Source organism: Heptranchias perlo, chromosome 42 (genome assembly GCF_035084215.1).
Source record: "Heptranchias perlo isolate sHepPer1 chromosome 42, sHepPer1.hap1, whole genome shotgun sequence".
In the NCBI taxonomy this organism is placed as follows: Eukaryota; Metazoa; Chordata; class Chondrichthyes; order Hexanchiformes; family Hexanchidae; genus Heptranchias; species Heptranchias perlo.
This window is the reverse complement of record NC_090366.1, coordinates 4738979-4766527: the sequence shown is the minus strand read 5'-3', so window position 1 is coordinate 4766527 and position 27549 is coordinate 4738979.

The following is a 27549-nucleotide window of genomic DNA, read 5'->3' as shown; positions in this document are numbered from 1 at the left end:
CTCCAATCTTCAGACACCTCACCTGTAGCTGTCGATGATTCAAATATCTCTGCCAGGGGACCCGAAATTTCCTCCCTAACCTCCCATAACGTCCTGGGATCCATTTCATCAGGTCCCGGAGATTTATCTACCTTGATGCGCGTTAAGACTTCCAGCACCTCCCTCTCTGAAATATGTACACTGCTCAAGACATCACTATTTATTTCCACAAGTTCCCTAACATCCATGCCTTTCTCAACCGTAAATAACAAAGTGAAATATTCATTCAGGATCTTACCTATCTCTTGTGGTTCCGCACATAGATGATCTTGTTGATCCTGAAGAGGCCCTACTCTATCCCTAGTTAATCTTTTGCCCTTTATGTACTTGTAGAAGCTCTTTGGATTCTCCTTTACCTTATCTGCCAAAGCAATCCAATGTCCACTTTTTGCCCTCCTGATTTCTCTCTTAACTTTACTTCGGCAATCTCTATACTCTTCAAGGGATCCACTTGATCCCAGCTGTCCATGCATGTCATATGCCTCCTTCTTCTTTTGGACTAGGGCCTCAATCTCCCGAGTCATCCAAGGTTCCCTACTTCTACCAGCCTTGCCCTTCACTTTATAAGGAATGTGCTTACCCTGAACCATGATTAACACACTTTTGAAAGCCTCCCACTTACCAGACGTCACTTTGCCTGCCAACAGACTCTCCCAATCAACTTCTGAAAGTTCCTGTCTATTACCATCAAAATTGGCCTTTCCCCAATTTAGAATTTTAACTTTTGGGCCAGACCTATCATTCTCCATAGCTATCTTAAAACTAATGGAATTATGATCACTGGTCCCAAAGTGATCCCTCACTAACACTTATGTCACCTGCCCTTCCTTATTTCCCAAGAGGAGGTCAAGTTTTGCCCCCTCTCCAGTCGGGCCATCCACATACTGAATGAGAAATTCCTCCTGAATACACTCAACAAATTTCTCTCCATCCAAGCCCCTAATGCTATGGCTGTCCCAGTCAATGTTGGGAAAGTTCAAGTCCCCCACTATTACAACCCTATTTTTCTTGCAGCTGTCTGTAATCTCCATACATATTTGCTCCTCAATTTCCCGTTGACTATTTGGTGGTCTGTAGTACAATCCTATCAAAGTGATCTCTCCCTTCTTATTTTTCGGTTCTACCCATATTGACTCAGAAGGCGAACCCTCAGATATATCCCCTCTCACTACTGCCGTGATGTTCTCCTGATCAAGAACGCAACTGCCCCTCCTCTCTTATCTCCTGCTCTATCTTTCCTATAGCATCTGTACCCTGGAACATTGAGTTGCCAATCCTGCCCCTCCCTTAGCCATGTTTCAGTAATAGCTATAACATCCCAGTCCCATGTACCTATCCATGCCCTGAGTTCATCTGCCTTGCCCATCAGACTTCTTGCATTGAAATAAATGCAGTTTAATCGAGACTTCCTTTGGTCTTTGCCCTGCTTTCTCAGACCGTCTGTCCGTTCATATTTTGTACACTCAGTTTGATAGATTCCTGATTAACAAGGGAGTCAACGGTTTTAGTCGGGAGATGGGAAATTTGGGTTGAGGTCACAATCAGGTCAGCCATGATCTTAACAAATGGCAGAGCAGGCTCGAGGTGCCGAATGTCCTACTCCTGCTTTAATTCGGATGTTCGGACATGCACAGGTTTTTTAAGCATATGATAATAACTATTATTCAAAGTTACAGATACCGAACCACCATGAAATTCTCACACATCTTATGTCGCTGAGAAGTTAAAAGACGAATCGTCTACAAGATCTCGTTCCACTGGCACCGACAAGCCTCGAACGTCTTGGTAACATGGACTGTCCATATCAAAGGGATAGTCAAACTGCGAATGAGATCAGTTCCAGTTGAAAAATTATTGGGCACAGTTCAATGAATATAAAGATAAATCTTTATATTAATTTGATTAGCCCGTTGCTAACACGCTGATTCTTCTATGGACAATGCAAGCTGAAGTATCGGAGTTACAATGCCAAGAAGGAATGGCCGCCACTCAGTGCGTTGGTCACTGTACAAGAAAATAAGGATCTGAGGGAAGAACAAACAAGGAAACATCAAGTGGACAACGACTGCCCATGGGAAACCGGTAATCAGAAAGAAAGAAAGAGCAAGGATCTGTTGAAAATAAATGAGTCAGACTTTGGTATATCGAAGGACGGAGAAGCATCAATATGGCCTGTGGGAGTGTTCTACACGGACATAATAGAATCAGGGGACCCTGAGGGCCCCAGATGGGAATTGAGGTTCCCCGGTTTAGACCAAGGCCATGAATGACGGTACCAGTGTCAGGATCTGAATCGCACCAACATGAACACCACTGGGGTAAGAGGAAGAGTCAGGAAAGGACACTGGATGGATATGAGTGACACGTATCCCACGATAACAACGGCTCGAGGGAAGGGTTTGGTCGGTCAGCCAACATATAAGTTGGTGTATTCCAACGTGCGATAGGAAATTGTATGGGTTGTACTGGGGATGACCGATGTAACATTACCAAAAGGATTTCGTGATGGAAATTGGCTACGAAAGGCGTAAGGTCACAAATTGCATCACTTTAGACAACAGACAGTGAGATCGGTGTGCCTGTTAACACAAGCTAGCGGGTATGTTAGACCAACACATAAGTTACAAACACGAGAGCAGTGCGAGTTCCCAGGAAGAGGACATAACATTACGACTATACAACTGAATGCGACTTACAAAAGGAGGCATTGGAAGCAATTGCTGAGTTTGGGCATCCCATAACCCCGCTGTCTTTTATTTTACGCTGTGCTCTCCAACGAGGGGTCACATCGCCAACACATCTGGTCACAATGCAGCAGGATAATAAGAGCATCAGGGAAGGTAATAAGGTTTTGGGAGATCACAAATGGCGGCAAACCACATCCAATGTTGGAGAATCGCCATCGAATCATCGAATCATAGAATGCTTACAGCACAGAAGGAGCCCATTCGGCCCATCGAGCCCGTGCCAGCCCTTTGTAAGATCGTGTTCGTCCCATTCCCCCACTCTTTTCCCACAGCCCTGCATTTTCCCTTCAAATATTTATCCAATTCCTTTTTGAAGGCCATGATTGAATCTGCTTCCACCGCCCTTTCAGGCAACGCATTCCAGATCATAACTACTCACTGCGGAAAAAGATTTTCCTCATGTCACTTTTGATTCTTTTGCCAATCACTTTAAATTTGTGTCCACTTGTTCGCGACTCTTCTGCCAATGGGAAGAGTCTCTCTTAATTTACTTTATCTAAACTTTTCATGATTTTGAACATTTTTATCAAATCTCCCCTTAACCTTCTCTGCTCCAAAGGGAACAACCCCAGCTTCTCCAGTCTATCCACGTAACTGATGTCCCTGATCCCTGGAACATTCGAAGCAATCTTTTCTGCACCCTCTCTAAGGCCTTCACATCTTTCCTAAAGTGCGGTGCCAGAACGGGACACAATACTCCAGTTGTGGGTGAACCAGTGTTTTATGAAGGTTCAACATCATTTCCGAACTTTTGTGCTCTATGCCTCTCCGTATAAAGCCCAGGATCCCGTATGCTTTTTTCACCGCTTTCTCAACCTGTCCTGCCACGTTCAAAGATTTGTGCACAGATACCCTCAGTTCCCTCTGTTCCTGCACACCCTTTAAAATTGTACCATTTAGTTTATATTGCCTCTCCTCATTCTTCCCACCAAAATGTATCATTTCGCAATTCCCTGCATTAAATTTTATCTGCCACATGTCCGCCCATTCCACCTGCTTGTCTGTGTCCTCTTGAAGTCTGTTACTATCCTCCTCACTGTTTACTGTACTGCCAAGATTTGTGTCATCTGCAAATTTTGAAATTGTGCCCTGTACACCCAAGTCCAAGTCATTAATACATATCAAGAAAAGCAGTGGTCCCAGCACCGACCCCTGGGGAACACCACTGTGCATCTCCCTCCAGTCTGAAAAACAACCGTTCACCACTACTCTGTTTCCTGTCACTTGGCCAATTCTATATCCATGCTGCCACTGCCCCTTTTATTCCATGGGCTTCAGTTTTGCTGACAAGCCTATTATGTGGCACTTTATCAAACGCCTTATGAAAGTCCATATGCACCACATCAAGCACATTGCCCTCATCAACCCTCTATGTTACCTCATCAAAAAACTCAATCAAGTTAGTTAAACGTAATTTGCCTTTAACAAATCCGTGCTGACTTTCCTTCATTAATCCACACTTGTCCAAGTGACTCTTAATTTTGTCCCAGATTATCGTTTCTGAAAGCTTCCCCACCATCGAGGTTAAACTGACTGGCGTTTAGTTGCTGGGTTTATCCTTGCACACTTTTTTGAACAGGGGTATAACATTTACAATTCTCCAGTCCTCTGGCACCTCTCCCCGATCTGAGTCGAATTATTAGATTATGGCCAGCACCTCTACAATTTCCACCCTTACTTCCCTCAGCAACCTAGGATGCATCCCATCCGGACTGGGTGACTTATCTATTTTAAGTACAGTTAGTCTTTCAAGTACCTCTTCTTTATCAATTTTTAGCCCATCCAGTATTTCAACTACCTCCTCTATTACTGTGACTTTGGCAGCATCTTCTCCCTTCATAATGACAGAATCAAAGTACTCATTTAATACCTGAGCCATGCCCTCTGCCTCGATGAGTAGATCTCCTTTTTACTCCGTAATCGGCCCCACCCTCTAACTACCCGTTTACTGTTTACATGCCTGTAGAAGATTTTTAGATTCCCTTTTATGTTCCCGCCAGTCTGTTCTCAGACTCTCTCTTTGCCCCTCGTATTTCCTTTTTCACTTCCCCTCTGAACTTTCGATATTCAGCCTGGTTCTCACTTGTATTATCAACCTGACATCCGTCATACTCCCCCTTTTCTGCTTCATCCTACTCTCTATCTCTTGCATCAGGCCTTGTTTGCCCTATCTTTCTCCCTTGTGGGAATGTACCTGGACTGTACCCGAACCACCTCCTCTTTAAATGCCACTCATTGTTCGATTGCAGTATTTCATGCCAATCTTTGATTCCATTTTACCCGGGCCAGATCCGTTCTCAACCCATTGAAATTGGCCGTCCTTCAATTAAGTATTTTTACACTCGATTGTTCTATAGCTAATCTAAACATTATGATACTCTGATCACTGTTCCCTAAATGCTCCCCCACTGACACTTGCTCCACTTGACCCACCTCATTCCCCAGAACCAGATCCAGCAATGCCTCCTTCCCCATTGGGCCAGAAATGTACCGATCAAGAAAGTTTTCCTGAACACACTTCAGAAATTCCTCCCCCTCTTTGCCCTTTACACTGTTACTATCCCATTCTCTATTAGGATAGTTGAAGTCCCCCCATTATCACTACTCTATGTTCTTGCACCTCCCTGGAATTTCCCTGTAAATTTGATTCTCTAAATCCTTCCCATTAGTTGGTGGTTAGATTGTGGATTTTAGGTTATCCGTTCGATTATCTAACCTGTTCTGTTCCTTACGCTGGTTTGAGCTTAAATTATTGTTCATAACAGGCAAATTGCTGTTCTTTCCCCTTATCTGATTCGAGTTTGCAACGAGCCGATGCTATCGAATGTAATGTCTTATCACTGTTGCCATGGTGACCTGTCTGTGGTGAAGTGCCTGTTTTGAGTTTCTAACACAGATGTAACTTCTCTTCCCCATAAAATGTAATATGGTAGGAAGAATGAGGAGAGGCAATATTAACTAAATGGTACAATTTTAAAGGGGGTGCAGGAACAGAGAGACCTGGGGGCGTATGTACACAAATCTTTGAAGGTGGCAGGACAAGTTGAGAAGGCTGTTAAAAAAGCATATGGGATCCTGGGCTTTGTTAATAGAAGCACAGAGCACAAAAGCAAGGAAGTTGTGCTAAACCTTTGTAAAACACTGGTTAGGCATCAGCTGGAGTATTGATATCAAGGCCTCAGAGGAGGTGCAAATGAGATTGACTGGAACGGTACGAGGGATGAGGGACTTCAGTTATGTGGAGAGACTGGAGAAGCTGGGGTTGTTCTCCTGAGAGCAGAGAAGGTTAAGGGGAGATTTGATAGAGGTGTTCAAAATCATGAAGGGTTTTGATAGAGTAAATAAGGAGAAACTGTTACCAGTGGCAGAAGGGTCGGTAACCAGAGGACACAGATTTAAGGTGATCGGCAAAAAAAGCAGAGGCGACAGGAGGAAATATTTTTTCACAGCGAGCTGTTATGATCTGGAATGCACTGCCTGAAAGGGCGGTGGAAGCAGATTCAATAATAACTTTCAAAAGGGAATTGGATAAGTATTTGAAGGGAAAGATTTACAGGGCAAAGGGGGAAAGAGCAGGGGAATGGGAATAATTGGATAGCTCTTTCAAAGAGCTGGCACTGGCACGATGGGCCGAATGGCCACCACCAGTGCTGTACCTCCTATGATACTGTGTTATGTCAATGTATGTTCGCATGTTATGTGAATATCTCTACAACCTAAAGGAGTTCAGACACATAAATCTTTGAAAGTGGGAGGATACATTGATATATTGGTTGAAAAATATATCAGATCCTCGGTTTTACCAATAGGGGGATAGAGTACAAAAGGACGGAGGTCATGCAAACCTGTACTAATCATTGGTCGGCAGCAGTGAGGATATTGTGTCATGTTTTGAGCATCGAACACCAGGAAAGATGTCAAGGCCAATGGAGAGGATACATGAGAGATTCACGGACATGATACCAGGGACGAGAGCCTTTAGTTATGAGGAGAGACTGAGAAACTGGGGCTCTTTTCATTAGAACAAAGAAGGGTCAGAGGATCAGAGGGAGATGATCAAAATTTGATCAGGAAAATCAGGAAACGCTATTTCCATTGGTCGGTGAGTCAGTGACTAGAGGGAATCAAATTCAAATGATCACCAAAAGACTCAGACCCTGGGATGAAATATCAAGCACAATGTGCAAAAATGTTAAGGACACTCACTTTCCTTCCGGATCTGATGCGTTTCTCTTATCTTTGGGTCAAATGTTGTTCTCATCGAGTTGCTGGATGTCAGTGCCGGAGAATGGGGCATTCTGAGCACCTTGTGTCTGCTTGAAACACGCTCCAGTCAGGTACAGCATCGGTTAGATACAGAGTAAATCTCCCACTACACTGTCCCATCCAACACTCCCAGAGCAGGTGCAGCACGGGTTAGATACAGAGAAAAGCTCCCTCTACACTGTCCCATCAAACACTCACAGAGCAGGTACAGCACGGGTTAGATACAGAGTAAAGCTCCCTCTACACTGTCACATCAAACACTCCCAGAGCAGGTACAGCACGGATTAGATACAGAGTAAAGCTCCCTCTACACTGTCCCATCAAACACTCCCAGAGCAGGTACAGCACGGGTTAGATACAGAGTAAAGCTCCCTCCACACTATCCCATCAAACACTCCCAGGGCAGGTACAGGGGGTTAGATACAGAGTAAAGCTCCCTCTACACTGTCCCATCAAACACTCCCAGAGCAGGTAGAGGGGGTTAGATACAGAGTGAGGCTCCCTCCACACTGTGCCATCAAACACTCTCCAGTCAGGTACAGTACAGTTAGGGACAGAGTAAAGCTCCCAAGGTCTTGTGCAAGGACAAAATGGTTTGCATTGTCTTATAGTCGATTGTCCTATAATGCTCCATACACCTCATTCACTCTTGCTATCATTTCACTGCATTGCTCATGAACCTTCAGAGACCTTTGCACTACAACGCTCAGATCTCTCTCTTTCTCGATCTGCTTTATTGCTTTTCCCTGAAGGCTGTGTGTATGTTGAGCACTTGTCCTGCTCACATGCGTAACAATACACTTCACCAAATTATGCATCATTTGGCAGTCTTGAGCCCAATCCCCCAACATCAAGATCAGCCTGAAACAGTCGAGAATTGTCGACAGTCCTGACACTCGTACAGGCCTTGGTATTAACTGCAAATTAGCAGATCATACCCCAAACAATTACATCCAAATCAGTAATAAAAATAATAAAGAGGAATGGTCCCAACGCCGATCCCTGCGGGACACCACGAGTGACCAGTCGCCAAACAGGTCCAAATCCATCTGTGACTACTTTCTGTCCACGGCCTTCCAGCCAGTTCTCAATCCAGCTCAATATATTACCACTAATACTGGAGGCTTCAATCTGTAGAGAAGCTTCTTGTGCGGTACCTTATCAAAACCTCTTTGGAAGTCTAAGGAGACATTGTCTACTGGGCAGCCCCTATCCACCATCTTGGTGGCTTCTTCAAAATATGTAATCAAATTTGGAAGACATGACTTCCTTTTTTTGAAGCCATGTTGGGTGCCCCGAATATGTCCTTCTCCATCTAAGTAATCATATATTGCATCCCGAATGATTCCCTCAAGCATCTTTCATATTACTGATGTCAAACTAATGGGCCTATAGTTACATGGGTCCACATTTATCCCTTTTTAAAACCAATCACATCACAATATACTATGTTTAAATTAAACTGTCCCCTGCGCAAGGCTCCAGTTGGCCCGATAATTAATCCATCCCTTGGGCCCATTAGGCCAGAATATTAATCTATCCGTGATGTACATGCACATAAATACAGCCCAGAAAAGGGCTGGTTCGCCCAACTGGTCTCTGCTGGCGTTTATCCACGCGATCCTCCACCCACTGCAATTACCTCTTCACACCCTGCCTCAATATCCCTCTATTGCAACAGTTATACATTCCTTTCTTGCGCAAAAACACAATAGGAAAAGCAGCCCAACCATGGCTGACAAAAGAAATTATGGATAGCCCTTTACACTATTACTATCCCATTCTCTATTAGGATAGTTGAAGTCCCCCCATTATCACTACTCTATGGTTCTTGCACCTCCCTGTAATTTTCCTGCAAATTTGATTCTCTCAATCCTTCCCATTGGTTGGTGGTTGGATTGTGGATTGTAGCTTTTTGGTGAGATTATCTAACCTGTTCTGTTCCTTACGCTGGTTTGAGCTTAAATTATGGTTAATAACAGGCAAATTGCTGTTCTTTCCCCTTATCTGATTAGAGTTTGCAACGAGCCGATGCTATCGAATGTAATGTCTTATCACTGTTGCCATGGTGACCTGTCTGTGGTGAAGTGCCTGTTTTGAGTTTCTAACACAGATGTAACTTCTCTTCCCCATAATATGTAATATGGTAGGAAGAATGAGGAGAGGCAATATTAACTAAATGGTACAATATTAAAGGGGGTGCAGGAACAGAGAGACCTGGGGGCGTATGTACACAAATCTTTGAAGGTGGCAGGACAAGTTGAGAAGGCTGTTAAAAAAGCATATGGGATCCTGGGCTTTGTTAATAGAAGCACAGAGTACAAAAGCAAGGATGTTATGCTAAAACTTTATAAAACACTGGTTAGGCATCAGCTGGAGTATTGATATCAAGGCCTCAGAGGAGGTGCAAATGAGATTGACTGGAACGGTACGAGGGATGAGGGACTTCAGTTATGTGGAGAGACTGGAGAAGCTGGGGTTGTTCTCCTTAGAGCAGAGAAGGTTAAGGGGAGATTTGATAGAGGTGTTCAAAATCATGAAGGGTTTTGATAGAGTAAATAAGGAGAAACTGTTACCAGTGGCAGAAGGGTCGGTAACCAGAGGACACAGATTTAAGGTGATCGGCAAAAAAAGCAGAGGCGACAGGAGGAAATATTTTTTTTCACAGCGAGCTGTTATGATCTGGAATGCACTGCCTGAAAGGGCGGTGGAAGCAGATTCAATAATAACTTTCAAAAGGGAATTGGATAAGTATTTGAAGGGAAAAATTTACAGGGCAAAGGGGGAAAGAGCAGGGGAATGGGAATAATTGGATAGCTCTTTCAAAGAGCTGGCACTGGCACGATGGGCCGAATGGCCACCACCAGTGCTGTACCTCCGATGATACTGTGTTATGTCAATGTATTTTCGCATGTTATGTGAATATCTCTACAACCTAAAGGAGTTCAGACACATAAATCTTTAAAAGTGGGAGGATACATTGATATATTGGTTGAAAAATATATCAGATCCTCGGTTTTACCAATAGGGGGATTGAGTGCAAAAGGACGGAGGTCATGCAAACCTGTACTAATCATTGGTCGGCAGCAGTGAGGATATTGTGTAATGTTTTGGGCATCTAACACCAGGAAAGATGTCAAGGCCAATGGAGAGGATACATAAGAGATTCACGGACATGATACCAGGGACGAGATGCTTTAGTGATGAGGAGAGACTGAGAAACTGGGGCTCTTTTCATTAGAACAAAGAAGGGTTAGAGGATCAGAGGGAGATGATCAAAATTTGATCAGGAAAATCAGGAAACGCTATTTCCATTGCTCGGTGATTCAGTGACTGGAGGGAATCAAATTCAAATGATCACCAAAAGACTCAGACCCTGGTGCAAAAACACAAAAGGAAAAGCAGCCCAACCATGGCTAACAAAAGAAATTATGGATAGTATTCGATCCAAAGAGGAGTCATGTAAAGTTGTCAGAAAAAGTAACAAGCCTGAGGATTGGGCGAAGTTTAGAATTCAGCAAAAAAGGACTAAGAGATTGATTAAGAGGGGAAAATAGAGTATGAGAGTAAACTTGCAAGGAACATAAAAGTGGACTGTAAAAGCTTCTACAAATATGTAAAAAGAAAAAGATTAGTGAAGATAAATGTCGGTCCCTTGCAGTCAGAAACGGGAGAATTTATAATGGGGAACAAGGCAATGGCAGAGCAATTAAACACATACTTTGGTTCTGTCTTCATGGAAGAGGACACAAATAACTTCCCAGAAATGCGATGGAACCAAGAGTCTGGTGGGAAGGAGGAATTAAAGGAAATTAGTATTCGTAAAAAAATAGTGCTGGAGAAATAAACGGGACTAAAATCCCCAGGGCCTGATAAACTGCATCCCAGAGTGATAAAAGAGGTAGCCATGGAAATAGTGGATGCATTAGTTGTCATCTTCCAAAATTCTATAGATTCCTGAACAGTTCCTGCAGATTGGAGGGTAGCAAATGTAACCCCACTATTTAAAAAAGGAGGGAGAGAAAACAGGGAACTACAGACCGGTTAGCCTTATATCAGTAGCAGGGAAAATGCTGGAGTTTATTATGGAGATGTGATAACAGGACACTTAGAAAATATCAACGGGATAGAGGATCAGCCATGATCATATTGAATGGCGGAGCAGGCTCGAAGGGCCGAATGGACGACTCCTGCTCCTATTTTCTATGTTTCTATATTTCCTTCTCCCTAATGGATTCACAAGCCTCGCCTTAAATGCATCATTGCTTTCTGCTTCAACCATTCCACGTGGCAGCGAGTTCCACATTCTCACCAGGCTCTGTGTAAAGAAATTCTTCCTAAATTCTTTATTTCATCTGCGAGTGACTATTTTGTATTTTTACCCCCTTGTTCTGACTCACCCATAAGTGGAAACAGTTTTTCCACATCCACCCAATCGAATCCCTTCATAACTTTAAAGGGCTCTATCAGGTCTCCTCTTTGTCTTCTCTTTTCCAGAGCAAAAAGCCCCAGCCTGCTCCATCTTACCTGTTAGTTGCATCCTCTCAATTATGGTAACATCTTTATCAATCTTTGCTCCACTTTCTCCAGTGCTTCAATATCCTTTTTTTAACGTGGAGACCCGAACAGCACACATCACTCCAAGTGTGGTCTAACCAAGGTTCTATATCATTTAATATTACCTCCCTGCTTTTGTATTCTATTCTAGAAATGAAACCTATAACTTTCTTTGCACTCCTTATGGCCTTATCAGCGTGTGTTGCTGCTTTTGATGATTGATGTGTCTGTTTACCCAGATCTCTTTGCTCCTCTACTCTATTTAGTTTCATACCTTCTGAGGAATAAGTGGCCTCTTTAATCCTCCAACCAAAATGAACCACCTCACATTTCATTATATTGAATTTCATTTCCCATTTATCTGCCCAGTCTGCAAGCCTGTTTGTGTTTCTGTATTTTGGTTCAGATCTCAATATTATTAGTTATACCACACAATTTGGCGTGATCTGCAAATTGTGAGACGATACCTCCAGTTTCTGAGTCCAAATCATCGTGAACATCAGTGGACTCAGCAGGGATCCCTGCAGGATCTCACTTCTCACCTTCTGCCAGTACGAAAAATGTCCCTTAACTCCAATCCTCTGATTTCTGTTTTGTAGCCATCTTTCCATCCATTCTGCTGCCTGGCCCTTCACTCCACACGGCCTGAAATTTGTCATCAACTGGACGGGAAATATGGGAGACAGAGTGCGTCAGCAGGCATCGCTGGTGGAGTTTTTCAACTCTTTCCACTTAAAAAAAACTTGTTGCCGGCTTATTAAACGCTTCAACAGCCTCTCAGAGAGGACAGAGAGGAAACGAAGTCTCCTCAGTTTCCCTCAGAAGGACAGGGCTGAACCCGAGTTGGAAAACAATTAGAAAACAGTTAGCAATTGAACCAGACCGGGCAGGGCGGGCCTGAGATACGCGGTAATATCGGAAAACTGGCGCCCAGTTTACTTCGCAACAAGGGCCTGAGGGCCCGGGCACTCGGGTTTCTGTATAATCCACATATTAATCTTGTTTATTGCCCCTCCGGCCGTAATCTCGGTGGGATTAAAAACGATGAATTTTCTGTTCACCAATTCGGGTTCCAATGGCGGAGCGTTTACCCAGAATTCCCCGCGGGGCAGAATACGCCCCGACAACGACCACAGCAGCCTAGTGCGCAGGCGCGGGGCCAGAGGGTGCTCTGAGCATGCGCAGTGCGTGCAGTGGCGAGAGACTGAGGAGGGAGCAGGGGAGGAATTGGACTCGTGGGTGGGCCGGGAAGCTTCATAAACACCGGGTGTAGGCCTGAGGCTCCGTGTTTGCACCTCGGTGACAGGCCCGTTCAGGTGAGAGGGGAAAGTGGCCGCCATCATGGTCAGAGGTCAAGCAGCGATCAGGGCGCATGCGCGGCCATCTTGTTGCAGGAACAAAGAGTGGGCGGGACTTCAGGGACCCCGTGACCAGGAACAGAGAGTGGGCGGGGCTTCCGGGTCCGAGTGACCAGGAACAAAGAGTGGGCGGGGCTTCAGGGTCCTCGTGACAGAGAACAACGAGTGGGCGGGGTTTCAGGGACACAGTGACCGGGAACAAAGTGTGGGCGGGGCTTTAGGGTCCCAGTGACCAGGAACAAAGAGTGGGCGGGGCTTCAGGGTCCCCGTGACAGGAAGCAAAGACTGGGCGGGGCTTCAGGGTCCCTGTGACCAGGAACAAAGTGTGGGCGGGGCTCCAGGGTCCCTGTGACAGAGATCAAAGAGTGGGCGGGGCTTCAGGGTCCCCGTGACAGGGAACATAGAGTGGGCGGGGCTTCAGGGTCCCTGTGACCAGGAACAAAGCGTGGGCGGGGCTTCAGGGTCCCCGTGACAAGGAACAGAGAGTGGGCGGGGCTTCAGGGTCCCAGGGCCTAGTTTATTTTATTCTGACTCTGCCCACAGCTGGTGTGGAACTGAACCCGACCAGAGGAGAGGGAGAGAGAAAACTGGGAGTGGAGGGAAGCAATGTTGGAGATGGTGCGATGGGATTGGATTTCAGCACAGGGAGGAGGGAGAGTGTGTGGGACGGGGATTTACAGCTTTCGGGGAACAAGAGAGGAAAGAATGTTCCATAGAAACTAGAATTGTCTGTTCTGAATTTCGATCCTGTATTTACAGTGTGGACTTTTGTAAACTCCTTTTCCAGGGTATTAGAAGGGGAGGATTTACAGACGGGAAACTCAAACCAAACATCAGGTCAAGATCTGACAGAGTCACTCGATTCATCAGGACCTGAATATCATCGGCCTTTGAATGTGGAAGGAGAAATGTTTGTCTGTTCTGTCTGTGCGGGAAGATTTCAAACATCAGTGTGAGTGGGAAATCACCGAGACACACACACCCGAGTGAGAGTGTTCCAGTGCACTGACTGTGGAAAGAGCTTTAACCAGTTGCACAGCCTGAAAAAACTTCGCACCATTCACAGCGGGGAGAAACCGTCAACGTGTTCTGTGTGTGGACGAGGTTTCAACTGATCGTCCAACCTGGAGAGACACAAGGACATCCGGACCACGGAGAAACCGTGGACATATGGGGACTGTGGGAAGGGATTCACTCGGTCATCACACCTACTGTCACACCAGCGAGTTCATACTGGGGAGAGACCATCTAAATGTTTTGACTGTGAGAAGGGCTTTAAAAGCACAAATGAACTGCTGAATCACCAACTCACTGACGCTGGGGAGAGGCCGTTCACCTGCTCCGTGTGTGGGAAGGGATTCACTCATTCATCACACCAGCTGAGGTACCAACGAGTTCACACTGGGGAGAGACCGTTCACCTGCTCCGTGTGTGGGAAGGGATTCACTCATTCATCACACCTGCTGAGGCACCAGCGAGTTCACACTGGGGAGAGACCGTTCAGCTGCACTGAGTGTGGGAGGGGAGTCTCTCAGTGATCCAGCCTCCTGACACACCAGAGAGTTCACTGTGACTGCAGGGGTTGGATTCTGCTGCTGTTGTTGCTGTCAATCACATCCAGGACTGACCCGTAATCATTCTGATCGCTGGGGTTTGACATATATATGGATTAAACTCCAGCTGGCAACTGGAGTTCAATCTATATGTATGTCAAATAAATCAATGTTGTTTCACGCACAATATTATCAATCCTTGATACCTTGAACATGACGACAGCTGATTGAGGTCTTGTTACAAAGCGATTGGAATCCATCGTAGAGCTGAGTTCCCACAACTATTAAAAGATAGACCCACAAGGAGTCCAAGTCTGACGGGAGAGAAATCCCTATTATATCAGGGTCCACTTCAACCACGCAGGGCAGTGAGTCCCGGTAATATTGCATTTTAACCTATGGGTAACATTCTGATAATCTCTTGTAGTAAAAGAGCACAGCAGCATTGTTACTTTAACATCAATTTAATCAAACTCAATGAGCAATCCGATCGCCAAAGGGAAACGTCTCCTTAAAGCTAATGGTGTCGGCAGTTCTGCAGCTCATTTCTCGTTGTGAGCGTGTCAAAATGAAAAGCTTTAAAAACAACCGATGTTCCACAAAGGGAGATCTCAACAGAGCAAAGGACATTGGTGGAGTTTAATGGGCTGTTTGTGTCACTGGTCTACCGGAGGCTGTTTTTAACAGGAGGAAAGCTGGTCACAGCAAACAGACACTTTAACATACTGTCCATGGTCCTCTCTAACCTCCACCTTCTCTCTCACACTATTTATAGATACTGTTGCAGTAATTACTCCCCTGACCTTCCCTCTCTTGCCCCTCATACACCCCCTAATACACGGCCCTACACAATAACCCCACCCCTCTCTACATCTAACTGTGCTGAAATCCACACCAATCTCCTGATCCTCTCCTTGTTCTCTGCCTGGATCCTAAAACTACTGAACTCACTCTCCCCTTCCTGAAGTCTACAGACTCTAAAACTAAAGCTTGTAATCCCTCAGTCCCTATTCCTTGGTTTACCTCTCCTTCTCTCCTCCTCTTTTCACCCTTGCTTGTGTTCCACACTCTGGGCCATGTCCCTTCACCTGGGATTCTTACTATGAACAGGTGGGTTTTGTTTTCAGACAGGATGTCCCAGCTCTCCACCTTAAAAGGGGCAAGGAGAGGACCAGATGGGCTGAATGGCTCTGCTTTATGACATCACTGCAGTGCCTGGAAACAACCCTCCCTGAGCCCTGCTCATTATGGGCTGGGTTTAGCTCAGTGCTGTTACAGGAAGGGAAACAGGAGCAGAATTCGACCCGTGTTTAGCCCAGGATTAATGGGGAGAGTCACAGGATCAATTTATAGCTAATTGAGTAAGGAATGTCAGTGTCCCAGAGACTCCCTGTCCCTCTGTATCTGTATCCGGGGGGTGAAGTTGATGGTTTTGTGTTAGCTTCTTCAGGTGAATCTTTGTGCTCATCGTGGTGATGGATGTCATTGCACAGGATGGGACATTTCATCAGTCAGAGCACCACTTGTCAGCATCTGGGCCTCCCAGGTCAGGGACAGCATAGTTTAGATAAAGCTCCCTCGACACTGTCCCGTCAAACACTCCCAGGGCAGGTGCAGAGTTAGATACAGAGTAAAGCTGTGCTGTCCCTGATCTCGGAGTGTTTGATGGGACAGTGTAGAGGGAGCTTTACTCTGTATCTAACCCCGTGCTGTACCTGCCCTGGGAGTGTGTTTCAAGCAGCCGCCAGATGCTCAGAATGCTCCATTCTCCAGGACTGACATCCATCACCTCAATGAGAACAACATTTAACCCAAAAATAAGAGAAACTCATCAGTTTCTCCCCCCGACACGGATCTGGAAGGACAGTGATTGTCCCGAACATTTTTGCACAGTGTGTTCGATATTCCATTCCAGGGTCTGAGTCTTTTGGTGATGATTTGAATTTGATTCCCTCTTGTTACTGACTCACCGACCAGTGGAAATAGATTCTCCTGATTTTCCTGATCAAATTTTGATCATCTCCCTCTGCTCCTCTGACCTTTCTTTGTTCTAATGAAAAGAGCCCCAGTTTCTCAGTCTCTCCCCATAACTAAAGCCTCTCGTCCCTGGTATCATGTCCGTGAATCTCTTCTGCAACCTCTCCTTTCTCGTGTAAGATGTCCAAAACTTGACACAATATTCTCACTGCAGCCGAGCCAATAATTTGTACAGGTTTACATGACCCCTGTCCTTTTGTACTCTTTACTCCTATTGTTAAAACCGAGGAACCCATTGTTGAGACATGGATGAGGGGAAGAGAAACAGTGTGAAGACTTTTGGGCACGAACAGCCACCCAATTGGAGGGAAGTGAGACAGATGATCGATACTGCTATAAATAATAGGGAGTTCCTTGGAGCAAAAAAGAAAGGAGGGAGAGAGAAAACAGGGAACTACAGGCCAGTTAGCCTGACATGAGACCTCGGGAAAATGCTGGAATCCATTATCAAGGAAGTAGTAACAGGGCACTTAGAAAATCATAATATGATTAGGCAGAGTCAACATGGTTTTATGAAAGTGAAATCGTGTTTAACAAATTTATTAGAGTTCTTTGAGGATGTAACTAGCAGGGTAGATAAAGGGGAACCAGTGGATATATTATATTTGGATTTTCAAAAGGCATTCGATAAGGTGCCACATAAAAGTTTGCTGCACAAGATAAGGGCTAATAGTGTTGTGGGTAATATATTAGCATGGATAGAGGATTGGTTAACTGAAGAAAACAGAGAGTAGGGATAAATGGGTCATTTTCAGGTTGGCAGGCTGTAACTAGTGGGGTGCCGCAAGGATCAGTGCTTGGGCCTCAGCTATTTACAATCTATATTAATGACTTAGATGAGGAGACCGAGTGTAATTTATGCAAGTTTGCTGATGATACAAAGGTAGGTGGGAAAGTAAACTAGAAGGGATATGGACAGGTTAAGTGAATGAGCAGGTGGGAAAATGTGAGGTTATTCATTTTGGTAGGAAGAAAGGAAAAGCAGAATATTTTTAAAATAGTGTGAAGCAATGAAATGTTGGTGTTCAGAGTGATTTGTGTGTCCTCGTTTAAGCAACACAGAAAGTTAGCGTGCAGGTACAGCAAGCAATTAGGAAGGCAAATGGCATGTTGGCCTTTATTGCAAGGGAGTTGGATTACAAGAGTAAGTAAATCTTACTACAATTGTACAGGTCTTCAGTGAGACCACACCTGGAGTACAGTGTACAGTTTTGGTCTCCTTATCTAAGGAAGGATATACTTGTCTTCGAGGGGGTGCAACGAAGGTTCACGAGATTGATTCCTGGGATGAGAGGGTTGTCCTGTGAGGAGAGATTGAGGAGTATGGGCCTCTGCTCTCTGGAGTTTAGAAGAATGCGAGGTGATCTCATTAAAACATATAAGATTCTGAGGGGAGATGCTGAGAGATTTTTTCCCCTGGCTGGAGAGTCTAGAACAAGGGGGCATAGTCTCAGGATAATGAGTCAGTCATTTAGGACTCACTTGAGGAATTTCTTTACTCAGAGGGTTGTGAATCTTTGGAATTCTCTACTCCAGAGGGCTGTGGATGCTGATTCATGGTATATATTCAAGGCTGAGATCGATAGATTTTTGGACTCGAGGAGAATCAATGGATATGGGGATCGGGCGGGAAAGTGGAATTGAGGCCAAAGATCAGCCATGATCTCATTGAAAAATGGAGCAGGCTCGAGGGGCTGTACGGCCAACTCCTGCTCCTATTTCTTATGTTCTTATGCAAACAAGTCAAAACATAGCAATTGACGTTCCATTGTGGAGATGCAAATGGTGTGACTCGAGAATATGAAGTTTCACCAGCTCTGTCTTATCAAACGAAGGAAACAAAGATGATCTCATTGACTGTTGAATGACTTTCGGCACCTTTGACCTTGCTACTTGATAAACAACCAACAAGGACAGTCAGTCTATGGAAGGATCAATCAAGTACAGGGAAGTCACACTTCACTCTGAACAAGGACACAATAATCTGCATAAGATCAGTGGATGGGAAGAATGTCACACATGGTTCATGCGAACAAGAACTCTGCAATCTTTGTGGGGAAAGGGCCGTTTCAAAGCCAGTTGTTTTTGAATAGTGTCTGAGTGGCAAACAGAGACACTCAGTCTGTGTGTGTTGACTCAGTTTTGTTGGGCGTGTCCAAAGTATGAGGAAAAATGGCATTAAAGACCATGCTTTTTGCTGTTAGCGGGGTACAGTACTGAAGGAGATGTCTCTACTGTACCCAGAGACAGACTGGGATTAAAGAACGCATATTAATGTTTGATTGTACTCTATTTGCTCAACTGCTCTCCATGCCAAACTTAATAAAGAATAGATTTCCTTTTAATTGGAAGAAGACAGCCGTATTCAGTTTACTGCACACATTCTTTAACATTGGCGAGCCAGCCCTGGCCTTCTGATATGTGCTTTTCGAAAACACCTTGGGTGGTTAACACCAGACAGATGGTGAAGACTTCCATCACCACGGACTCGAGTTAGACGAGCTCTGAGGGATTAACGACCCACCATATCTACCGTCAACAAACGTGCAAGTGGTGCATGAAACCACATAACTTAGCGAAAAGAACATATTTTACGTGTGGGTATCACTTAAAATAAGAGCCTAACAAAAAGTGGTATCGCGTTATAACGTGATTGTGGCCGGGATATGACTGTACTAGTTATATAGTCTTCAACCTCGATAGATATCATGGAAAGGGAAAGTTGCTGTATGGAAAACTTTGAAAGGAGTCCAAGTTGCAGGGGACACGGATACGCCCACAGGACGAACGACATACTATTATGAGGATCAGCAGGTCGATCGGGACTTGACACTTACTGAGCTATGTGCACTTGGGGAGCGAGCACCCAAGTGCGAGGATATAGGAGATCCGACCCAGATGTTTAATTAGGTACAGGGACTGCAACGGTCCCACACCTTGATTAATAAGAATGCACGCCGGTTGATTGAGGTGGCCTTACGTTCGGTTAACGGCCGGTCCGCATTGGCTGGATCATGACGTACGAATGTGATCAGTCTGTGAGGCGGTGGGCTATCGTGTGGTGGGCGACATGGGGAAGATAATAGATCATAAACCAAAAGACAAGCACCCCACTCATAACCTCAGGACCTTCTTGGATGTATATTATCGTAACAGGTGGGCTGCTCTTAATTAAAATGATCCCACGTTCTGGGGTTGGTTCTTAATAAATATAAGCAGAAGGTTCGTGACGCCTGTGGCCATTCGCTTCGATAATATGCGATAGATTTGACCGCCACCCAACCTCGGCCCGACATACACCATGACATTCAAGCCTCCCTTGTGGCCTGGTATGAGGCCAAGCAGGACCTCCCGCCGTCGAAAGGAGGTGCCACAAAAAAGGCGGCCCCAATTCTTACCAACGAAGGAGCAACAAAGGGATTGCTACAATCATGATAAATCCGGGCATTTCTCCAAGCATTGCTGGCAGCAAAAGATTTGTGATAATTGTGGTAAACCAGGCCACTCAAAAGGACAGTGCTGGGCTAAGGGAGGTGGGGCCTACGGGCAGGGACCCGAGCAACAGAATCTCACCACCTCCTTAGCCCCAACTGTGAAGGACAGTCAGAAGATGTGGGAAGTCTTCCCGGGAAGATGAATCTGACAAAGCAGGGTAAGGACAATCCCATTAACCCCTTCAAACCCCAGTGACGGAGTGTGGCCTCGGTAGCCACTATGAGTCGGTTCAGTTTTGATGAAGAGGGCAGACTCTGTTTCCCCGTCTTGGTCCGAGGCCGCCAGGACACCTTTAAGTCGACACGGTGCCGATTGCTCCATCACTCACGAGAAAGGCCTTCCACCCAGTGGGCTGCGTCTCCACGTTCCGGGGGTCGGAGGAAGCAGCATCTCGGCTGAGATGACTGTACCTCTCCAGTTTACAATAGGAGAGGCAGCATTTGAGTTAAGGTTATGAATTGTCTCTACTCACGAGAGGTCAATATTAGGAGCGACCTGAAAAGTTAACTCTCTTTCTTTCTCCACGGATATTGCCTGACTTGCTGAGTATTTCCAGCATTTTCTGTTTTGATATCATATTGTTAGATATTGGGCAGTGCAGAAACACAAAATCCCAGTTCAGGTTATGAGGGGGAAGGATTATAACCTCCAGGGATACTCTATTGTATTGCTAGATATTGGGGCAGTGCAGGGAGACGAATATCCAGATCAGGTTATAAGGGGGATCTATTACTGTGTCCCTGGGTTACTCTATCGTACTGTTAGATATGGGGGCAGTGCAGAAACACGAATTTCCAGATCAGGTTATAAGGGGAACTTTCGGACTCGGGAATCGGATGTACATTTTAAAAATTTGCAGACGACTCCAAATTAAGTGGTATCAATGATATTTAGGAAGACTGCGACAAAATGCAAGAAGACATTCATAAACTTGCAGAATGGGCGTATAATTGGGACGTGAATTTCAATATAGATACGTGAGAGGTGCTACACTTTGGTATTAGTAATGAGGAGGCCACATATTCTGGATAATAAGAGTGTAAATGGAGTAGAGGAGCAAAGTGATCTCGGGGAACAGATACACAAATCATTCAAAGTAGCAACGCAGGTTAATGCCTCAAAAATGCAAACAAAGCACGAGGGTTCATTTCTGGAGGGATAGAATTGAAAAGCAGAGAAGTTATGTTAAACTTGTATTGAACCTTGATTAGACCACATTCGGAATACTGTTATAAAACAGAAAGTCACTCAGCTGGTCAGGCAGCAAGTGTGGTGAGAGAAACAGAGTTAACGTTTCAGGTCAGTGCACACTTCTGGTCTCCCTATTATAAAAAGAGTAAAGAGGCACTGGAGAAGGTGCAAAAAAAGATTCACAAGAATGATACCAGATCTGAGAGGTTATAAATATCAGGAAAGAAAGCAGGCTGGGGCTTTTGTCTCTGGAAGAAAGAAGGCTGAAGAGTGACCTCATAGAGGTCTTCACAATTATGAAGGGACTGGATACGGGAGAGTTAGAGAAGATGTTTCCACTCGTGGGGAAGTCCAAAACTTGGTGTCATCAATATAAAATAGTCAAAAATAAATCCAATAAGAATCAGGAGAAATCATCACCAAGAGATTGGTGCGAAAGTGGAAATCGCTACAACAAGGAATAGTTGAGCCGAATAGCCTTGATGCATTTAAGGGGAAGCTAAATAAACACATGAGGGAGAAAGGAATGGAAAGACATGCTGATAGGTTTTGATGAGATGGTGTGGGAGGAATCTTGTGTGGAGCATAAACACCAGCATCGTCCAGTTGGGCCGAATGGACTGTTTCTTTGCTGCAAATTCGATGTAAAATCTATGTATTGTTACATCCCTGAGTTACACTATCAAATCTGTAGAGGTGGGGCAGCGCAGAAACACCAACATTCAGTTCAGGTTATAAGGGGAAATTCGGTTACACCCCTGGGTTGCACTGTTGTATTGTTAGATATCGGGCAGTGTCCCATACCGGCCTCCAAGATCATTCAAGCACATCACAAATCGCAATCCGCAGAACAGGGGGAGGCCATTTGGCCCATCGTGTCAGTGCCAGTTCATGGTTAAAGCAATTGAAAATATCTGCCATGGCAAACTTTCTTCCAAATGCACTTTGCCTTGATCAATTAAAATATTTATTCAATATCCTCTTAAATGGTAAAAATGCAATTGTCTCTTTTCTGTTTTATCTATTCCTTGTGGTAAAAGACTTTATGCTCCAAAAAACCTCTGCGTGGTGTATTTACATTTAAATTATTTCATAATCATCTGAAATTCATGAAACATTGTCACTGATCCTCACAACAAGAGGATAGAGTAATTTTCTATTGTTCAATCAAACACCTTTGTAATTTAAAATTCAAGCCTCCTATTCTCCATTTCTGTGGGTAATCCCGCTAAATCAAATATTTCCGAATAAATTTCCCTTCCCTCGTCTCATTCGAGTGAATCTGCATTGTGCTCTCTCTATGGCTTTAATGTTGTTTCTAAAATGGGACACTGAAACCGCACACCATACTCTGGGACTACGGGCTTTAAACGAAGAGAATAACTGATAAAGCTTCATCCTAGTCACTGTAGCTGGTCTTATATTGGATAGAGGACTTCCTAAAGGCTGCCTCACAGCTGTACAAACCTATTTCAATGCGATATCTATACATAAACCAAGTTATGTTGTTCTCACAAAGCAGTGTCGACGAGTAGTTTCCAATGTTAATTCATATCAGCAAGGCCGTCTACGATATAAATCTCTGTCTGGCACAATAATATTAGCCCAGAAATAACTTTTGTTCCTACAGTGGACAACGAATGAACACATTCAAATGAAAGTCAACAACAACTTGCATTCACAGACCGCCTTTAGCACAATAAATATTCCCAAGGGGATTAATGGAGGAGTGAGGAAAAACAAGCATGAAAGGAATCAGAAGATATCAGGAGGACTGGCGAAAACCTTGGCCAAAGAGTGGGTTCAAGGAGGGTTTAAAAGGAGGAGAAGTCAATGGAGAGGCGGAGGCGATAAGATTGGTTTTCAAGTGTAGAATTTCGATGTCTGAAGGACAAAAATGGACCCCCGGCCAAAGAAGGAGGTCATAGGATTAATAACAAAAGCTTGAAGCAAGAGATGCGTTTCATGGAAATTCTGAAAGAAGGAAAGAACTTGCATTGATATAGAGCCTTTCAAAACCTCAAGACATCTCAAAACAGTCAGTGAAGTACATACTGAAGAGTAGTCGCTGTGGTAATGGAGGAAACGCGGCAGCCGTTTTGCGCACAGCAAGCTCCCACAAACTGCAATGAGATAAATGACCATAAGATCGCTTTTAGTAATGTTGGTTGAGGGATAAATATTGCCCAGAACTCCCCTGCACTTTTTCGAATATTGCCAGTGGATCTTTTACATCCACCTGAGATGGCAGATGGGACACTCGGTTTAACAAGTCTCAGGGAAGTCGGCACCTCCGACATTAATGCGCTCCCTCAGAACTGACCCTCCGACAGTGCAGCCCTCAGTACTGACCCTCCGACAGTGCAGCGCTCCCTCAGTACTGACCCTCCGACAGTGCAGCGCTCCCTCAGGACTGACCCTCCGACAGTGCAGCGCTCCCTCAGTTCTGACCCTCCGACAGTGCAGCGCTCCCTCAGTACTGACCCTCCGACAGTGCAGCGCTCCCTCAGTACTGACGCTCCGACAGTGCAGTGCTCCCTCAGTGCTGAACCTCCGACAGTGCAGCGCTCCCTCAGTCCTAAACCTTCGACAGTGCAGCGCTCCCTCAGTACTGACCCTACGACAGTGCAGCGCTCCCTCAGTACTGACCCTCCGACAGTGCAGCGCTCCCTCAGTACTGACCCTCCGACAGTGCAGCGCTCCCTCAGTACTGACGCTCCGACAGTGCAGCGATCCCTCAGTACTGACCCTCCGACAGTGCAGCGCTCCTTCAGTACTGACCCTCCGACAGTGCAGCGCACCCTCAGTACTGACCCTCCGACAGTGCAGCGCTCCCTCAGTACTGACCCTACGACAGTGCAGCGCTCCCTCAGTCCTGACCCTCCGACAGTGCAGCGCTCCCTCAGTCCTGAACCTTCGACAGTGCAGCGCTCCCTCAGTACTGCACTGGAGTGCCAGCCCAGTTTATGTGTTTCAGTCTCTGGAGTGTGATTTGAACTCACAACCTTCTGACTCAGAGGCGAGAACGTTACCTCTGAGCGACGTCTGACATCGAAAAGGGGGAGAGGGAGATGGGGGTTGCTTCGGGAGGGCATTCTGGAGCGTGGATATGGCGCAAAGCACTGTTGTCAAAGTCGGGGAAATGGACTGCGGATGTCCAAGCGGACAGAGCAGACTGTTTGGGAGGGTCTGTGGGACTGGAGGAGGTTGCAGAGATAGGGAGGGGTGAAGCCCTGACGGATTTAAGTGCAAGAGTGAATAAAAATAAACTACAGGCTTTGGAGACCGGAATTCAATGCAGGTCAGTAAGGGCTTGGGTGATTGGTGAGCAACTCACCAATCAAAAAGCCCGGGACGGGGTAGGAATCAGAGGCAAATATGTGGAGATTGTGGGGTCAAAGATCATGACTTCCCATTTTTAACTGGAGGAAATTGGTGCTCGTCTGAAGCAGAAGGTCGTCCTGACAACACAACGACATTGGAACGGTCAAGAGGGGCGGTGAATTTCTCAGTGTTGATCTGAAAGCTGGTCAATTATATGGAAACTGTAAACGAAGCCTTTCATTATTGTTGGATCATTCCAGTGTGAGAACAGATAATGTCCTGGCTTTTGAGGTGTTTGTGTTTTATCCAGCACATTATTCGCATCGGAGTTAAAGCTGCTGATGTGATGTGTTTGTTAAAGTCACTGCAACTGATAGCAATGATCAGGAGTGCAACCGTGTCAGTGGAGACGTATCCCCTGTATAAACCAGGGCTTGTCGGAATGGATCAGCTCAGAGTGCCTGCTCGAGTTATGGTTTCCAGACAAACAGAAGTCACTGCTTCTCACAGAAATGCATTATCCAGTAATCTTTCAGATACAAAGAGTTTACTATCCTGTTCTTGCAGCCCTTGGAGTTTTGGGTAAGCCGTTATCTCATCTGTTAATGGTGTAAATCGATGTTAACTCTGCTGCTTCAGTTGGCAAATTATTTTTCTCCCTCATGTTTTACACAGCCGCCTGCTCTGTTCTATCGGTTGATGGAATGTGTTCAGTCTCTGCTCTTTCGGTCTTGTACGAGGTGCTTTTATCCATAATGACCTTTTTGTATCCAACCCTGGGATTGTTACCGGGTTATTCCCTGTTCTGAATGTATTGTTGAATAATGGCATCTCTTTAACTTCTAAACTTTCGGTCTTGTAAGAGATACATGATATCTGTAGTGAGGTTTGCATATCCAAACCTGGCAGTGTTACTGGATTATTCTCTGCACTGAATGTAGTGGAATCAGGTGTTTGAGCTATGAGATGGTGTCAAGCCACCAGGAGCTGTTAACAGTTTCTTGTTTTGGAACTAACCTGTCCTGGAATATTTTTATCAATGTGTTTTCAGTGATTGATAATGAGACAGCTCACGGTTTCAGTGTTACAAGCAGACAGCACAATGTCCTCCCTCCTCATTAACATGCTCCTGTGTAACTCAGATTTCAATGTGTTTGTTGGTTATCACTGTTATGAAATATTATTTCATTACGTGTGAATCTGACGCCGCTTCAGATTTCTGGCCACTGAACTGAGTTTGCTGCTGAATCTTTCACATCTCCTTCTCCGCTTCACTGTGGATGAATTCACTGACTGTAAATTAATTTCATTGCAAAAAGAAATGTTTTGATTTGATGTTGTATCAGTTTGCACTGTATCTGTTGGAATCAGGAACCCTTCTATTTATCTATAGATTATAAGTGTGATGTTTGCGTTTTGTTAATTGAACAGACCCGCCATCTCTCATTTTACTTTATCATTACAGGAGAAGGAATTTCAATTATTGTGAGATCGGTCTGGAAGAGGCATTCGATTCTGTTGATTCCATGATTTGTAGATGAAGTGAACAGTGTCGGTGAAAATGGAGAATTGGATAATCTGTAGAAATATTAAACTATTCACTGAAGCTTCACTTTTTAAAAAACTGACACTGAGAACAGGATCGGTGGGACACGGGGCTGGTGAACAGAATGCAGGCGCAGGATGATAGGATTTAATCGGATATGAAAATGGATTTGAGAAAGAGAGTAGAGTGAGTGATAGAGAGGGTGACTGAAAGGGAAAGCGAGAGGCTGTGGTGTGAATAATTCATCAGAATGGAATGCTGAAACTTCCAGTCCAATTAAAGATGGAAAATGTGATTGAATGTGTTAATATGAGTTGGTCAGATTGGGTGAGTTTTTATTGTGGGACTCGCTCCTTGTGTTTATATCCGTGTCAGGTCCTCAGTCTGTTTTCGTGAATGTTCCTTATTTTCCAGATTAACACTAAACATAATTATAATTGACTTTCAGATTAGAATCAGTAATTTCTTGATCATAATGAATTATTAGGAGAGTGTATTTTTAAAGCTCGACTGAATTCAAGAAACAACGAGGCAGATTTAATTTATAATTTGCAATTTAATTTTAATTGAATGTAGAAAGTAAATTTATTGAACATATTTCATAACCAACACCGGTTCCCTGACACCAATAACCACAGAAATGAACTGTTGGATGCATTTGTTGGATTGTGTTCGTTGGATGTATATCTGCCATGTATCTGCCCATTTCACCAGTCTGTCTCTGTCCTCCTGAAGTCTGTTACTATCTTCCTCAAGCTTTGCGTCATCTGCAGACTTTGAAATTGTATCCTGCATGCCCAAGTCCAGGTCATTAATATACATCAAAAAGAGCAGTGGTCCGAACTGACCCATTGGGAACACCACTGTATACTTGCCTCCAGTCTGAAAAACAACTGTTCACCACTACTCTCTGCTTTCTGTCCTTCAGCCAATTTTGTATCCACGCTGCCACTTTAATCTCATGGGGTTTAATTCTGCTGACAAGTCAATTATGTGCTACTTTATCAAAAACCTTTTGAAAATGCATATACACAACAGTGTATGAGAATAGATTAGTGGCTAGCATAAAAGGGAACACAAGTGTCTTTTATAAACATATAAATAGTAAAATGGTAGTCAAAGGAGGGGTGGGATCGTTTAGGGACAAAAAAGATGATCTTGTGAAGGCAGAGGGTGTTGCTGAGGTATTAAATGAATACATCGCATCGGTCTTCACTGGAGAAGAGGATGCTGCCATTGTAGCAGTAAAGGAGGAGGTAGTAGTGATATTGGAGAGGATAAAAATAGATAAAGAGGTTTTTAAAATATTGGCAGTAAACAAAGCAGAAAAGTCACGTGGACCAGATGGGATGCATCCGGGGTTGCAGAGGGAAGTAAGGGTGGAAATTGTGGAGGCTCTGACCACAATCTTCCAATCCTCCTTGGATATTGGGATA